We start from the raw sequence: 4,601 nt of genomic DNA, 5'->3' as shown, positions 1-4,601 counted from the left end.
CACTTTACTGCTCCGAGCCTCGATTTCCTCCTCTGTAAAATGGAGTCATCACACCTGACTTACTCTCTCCCCACCCATCCTCCCTATAGTCAGGCAGATCCATTCATTCGCTCACCCACTCTATACATACCGTCCAGGGCTCTTCCGACCCGTGGTGGTCATCCCTGGGCTCTGGGCCCTGGCATCCCTCAGCCTCCACGCCCCACACATGGCCCAGAGGAGCCAGAGCGGGCAAGGCATGTGGGGGACCGGTTCTCCTGTGCTGCTAGGGTCCTGCTCCAGTGCACACAGTGACACTGGGGGCAACATTTTCCTTTCTCCTTCAATAGCCTTTTGCTTCCCCTGATTTCCAAAGAACTAAGAAAACAAAGATCTCAAGAGAGGCACTTCTGCTATTGTGTGTATATCCTACTATATATTTTAGCCCTACGATGTGTGTGTGTGTGTGTGTGTGTGTGTACATGCCTATATACATGCATATGTTATGATTTTCCAAATGCTTATAATGTGTAGGGCTTTGCATGAAGCAAATTAAATACATTCTTTCATCCTTCTGATGACCTTATGAGGTATGTGCTATGATCACGCCCCTTTTGTAGGTGGGGAAGCTGTGGCCCAGAGAGATTAAGAGCTGGCCCGAGGTCACACAGCTGCCCAGTGGCAGAGGCCCCCCCAGGCAGACAGGGGCAGGTGGGGCAGAGCTCCCTGGGTGGGCAGAGAGCATAGAAAAAGTTGCGTAGACACGGTGACTTGGGCCTGGCGTCTATTTAAAGCATGTGGCGAGGTGGGTGGGTGCGTACTGTCTGTAAGTAATGTGCGCTCGCCGTGCAGAATAAAGACAAGTGGATAAACACAAAGAAGGGAATAAAAATGAACTCCACGCCCACCCACCATCCGGAAATAATCAGAGTGTAAGTGCTGGGGCCTTTTTTTTCACTCCACTTCCATTGACTTCTAGGATTCATACCTCTCACTTCAAATCTTCTCCCACATCTTCAATTATGTCCCCAAAAATTCTTGATGGGGGACTTTTTCCTTTCGTACTTTTCACAGCCTTTGTGAAAAGTCCTAAGTATGTGACCACCACTACCAGCATCGGAGGCCGGCGTTTTGTTCCGGCGTCCAGACCTCGCGACTTGTCCTCAGTGGGAGCGGCCACCCGTCATCTGGGGGGACCACGGAGATCCAGCAGCCCTGAGGTCTTTCTTCCACAACGCCCTGCAGAATGGACATACTTTGTTTCAGAAGCAAAAGGCAAGGTATGGCATGAATAGACAGGTATAAAGGACCGCAGGACAGGTAACAGCCCCTCACCCCTGAACTCTGTGGTGTGTCAAGCCAAATCCTGCCTGGGTCGGGCGGGAGACCTGAATTCTGGTTCTGACCCGCACGGACTCTCCGGGGCACCTTGTAAAGGTCACTTCCCCTGTGCCCTCCCTTTTCATAGCGAGGGCGTTGGACAAGGAAACATCCAGAGGAAGTTTGGAGGAAACTTCCAGATCTCGAATGCTCCGGTTTACCCCGCCCTTTGATTCGCAGATGCTTATGCATGAAGTTCACGGGACCGACCGCAGGCTAAAATTCTGGAAGCCAGGGCTCAGCATGGGAAGCACTTTGCTTAAGCTCACACTACAAACAAGCAGAAGCCTCGGGGTGAGAAGCCAGGTGTGGGGTCCCCAGGTCCTCTTGGCCACACAGCTTCCAACGAGCATGTGCCCACACTTCTCTGGAGGGGTGTGTTTGCGGGCGTGCCCATGTCTCTGCGCGTGCACTTCTCCATGGCACGCGTATCTGTGTGCGTACGCTGTTTTGTGCACGCACATATCTTTGTGTACCTGTAAGTGTATGCGCATGCACGCATCTCTGGGTTCACAGAAGTGTATGCACTTTTTCCGCGTGCACACACGTCTCTCTGCGTGTGCACATCTGAGCGGGTGCACGTGTCTCCACGTGCGCATACTTCTGTTGGAATGTTCGCCCGCATCTCGGTGGAGGCGTGCACTGATGAGTCATATGCAGAGCAGGGACGCTGACGGCAGGCACAGCTCTGGGCTCAGCCGTTGCCTCCCGGCTGCCTGCGGTGGTGGGAAGGGTTCCCTTAGAGCGCGTGGATATCAGATGGTCCTTCAGGGGCAGAGATTTTCACCCAGGTGGGGTGTTGCCCACTCTGGGAATGCTGCTTGGACAGCCATCAGGACAGAAGGGGGATTCCTGCATGGTGCTGGCCTGGGAGCCCCCCGTTCTGTCCTCCTGTAGCCGGGCGGTCACCCTGTGAGGTGCCTCGCAGGCACATGCGTAGGGCGCTGCAGAGAAAGATGGGGCAGGGGTGCCTTTGCTGGAGGCATGAGTCCAAAGCCAGGGGAGTAAGCCCCCAAAGTGACGGAAGGGAGAACACAGGCTCTGCCGGACCCACAGGCAGGCGGGGGACCCAGGGGCAGAACTACCCGAGTGGGCAGAGAGGGCAGGAAACGTTGCCCAGATGAGGAGACTGTTTGAAGTGTGTAGCGAAGTGGGGAGCTAAGAACCATCTTACACAAGCGGTGCAGGCTCACTGCCCAAAATAAAAACAGGCAAACAGAAGGAAGTGAGCAAACATGGATTCCAAACTCACCTCCCAGCCAGGCATAAGTGGAGACGGAATGTTGGTAATTATTTTCCTGTGCACATTGAGGTGTATTTTTGCGGACCGCACCGTCTATATGACTTGGCAACTTGCCGTGATGTTCGTGCAATACGATGTTCATGAACACTTTCCATGCCGTGGGCACAGCTTAGGGGGTCCGGGCACAAGCAGCGAAGACTCAGGCCCAAACCTGGCCCGCACTGTGTCAGGTGGTTTCCTCCGAGCCTCACTTTCTGGATCTGTACATGGAAAGCAAAGTGGGGCCTCCGTCGCAGGGCGGTTGGGAGGATTCAGCAGGGTGATGTATACAAGTCGGGCACCTAGCAGCAAGCCTGGCATGCCCTAGGAACGTAGGGCTCTCCAGGAGCGTTGGTAATGGCTGCATACTCTCCTAACCTAGAGATTTGTCCCCGTTTGTTTAATAAACCCCTTAATGCAGGACATTTAAGAAGTTTCCAGTTGTGAAAACACACCTGCTTGCTTGGATCACCGAAGGAAAAGTAAGTGGAGGTGGAGAAGGCGTGTTCCAGGCTGCAGGGAGAGCCTGAAGTGCCAGGTATGATAGGGAACATTCCAGTGCCGAGAAGGAGGGAGAGGGGAAGTTGCAACCCTGGCACTACTGTGAGAGACTATCCCTATCCCAGCTACACTATTTAGTAGCTGTGTGACCCTGGGCAAGTTACTTAACCTCTCTGTGCCTTAGTTTCCCCACCTCTAAGATGGAGATAATAACATAACCCACCTCTGGGGCTCTTGTGAGGGGCAAATGAGTTCTTACGACTTGTTCCGGAACCATGCCTGACAAGTAGTTCAGCGCCATGGGTTAGCAACTGTTATTAGCATTCCATTCTTAGAGCAGGCAGAGCGAGAGGGGCGGTTATAGAATGACCTTGCTGTCACCAGCTTGAGCATGCATGGGTCCAGGTGGACTGAGTCCCCCCAGGAGTGGAAGTTTGCGAGCTGCTTCTTCACGGGGCTCCTCGTCCCCAGGCTCTGATCAGAATAACAGTACCAAGTCCTACAGAACAACCCTCCTGGGCTGTCTCCTCCCTGACTTCTCTCCCCTTGGTCATTTTAGCCCCTTCCCTTCCTGACACTTCCCCCACCTCAGCCCCTCCCCTTCTTTACCCTCTCTTTACACTTTCCCACGGATACGGATCCTGAGTGTGTGTCAAGGGAAACCTCCATGGCAGGCTGAAGGTCAACAGGAGTATTCAAAATAGACACGTAGTAGGATCCTTTGTCCTGGGAAAATTAGCCTCCCACCCTCATTCCTCCACTACTGCACCACGCTAAGCGTCTGTCTTCTTCCCACCTTGAGTCACATTGGAAGGGCTCTTTCTATTGACCTCACCTAGGAGACACCAGGCTTCTGGAAGGAACTGACAGTGACGCCTGCCATTGGCTGAGTGCTTTCTGCCCACCGCTCCACTGATTCCTCTCCACAGTCCTGTGATTGGAGGGTGGAAGTCCCCATGCACAGAGCCACAGTGACCGACTCAAGGCACCCCAGGGCCAGCACACCCTGTGCACTCCTTGCCCTGTGCCTGAATGAGCGACAACTCGGGTGGCCTGGCCAGCAGACGAGGGCCCGGCCTCCTGCCGGGCCCCACCCAGGCCCTGCTGGGTGTGGGGAGCTGAGATAGTGGGAGAGATGCTGCCCAGGGCTCAGCTGATAGGGCCCGGGCTGAGGTCAGCGCTGGGAGGCCCGGTGGAAGAAGTGAGTGTTCAGGAGGCTTTGGCAAGAGGGGAGGGGAGGCCACTGCTGACGCTGGAAGCTGGGGCTGAGGATTTGAATGTCCTGAACCCCATGGAGGGACTACCTTGGATGTGAGAAGCGAGAGGGGCCTGTGTTCTCAGGACCCGACGACCATCTATGTGAGTGACAGTAGCATTGGTGACGATAACTGGCTGAGTGTCTGCTTATTCCAGGCATTGCACAGAGTTCTCATTTCCCCTCATTAACATGGGCAGGTGT

At 54.4% G+C, this 4,601-nt stretch overlaps 1 long non-coding RNA gene across 1 annotated transcript; it reads right to left on the bottom strand.

Moving 5' to 3' along the window:
- Window positions 1–767: 767 nt before the first annotated feature.
- On the bottom strand, window positions 768–4,159 carry LOC117796277. The gene is made up of 3 exons (XR_004620652.1): window positions 3,978–4,159; window positions 2,612–2,862; window positions 768–1,218 (listed from the first exon to the last, which is right to left on the bottom strand). It is a non-coding gene; the product is annotated as an uncharacterized LOC117796277 (long non-coding RNA).
- Window positions 4,160–4,601: the final 442 nt, after the last annotated feature.

This window comes from Ailuropoda melanoleuca, chromosome 2, assembly GCF_002007445.2.
Source record: "Ailuropoda melanoleuca isolate Jingjing chromosome 2, ASM200744v2, whole genome shotgun sequence".
Classification (NCBI taxonomy): Eukaryota; Metazoa; Chordata; class Mammalia; order Carnivora; family Ursidae; genus Ailuropoda; species Ailuropoda melanoleuca.
This window is presented reverse-complemented; position numbering and strand designations above follow the sequence as displayed.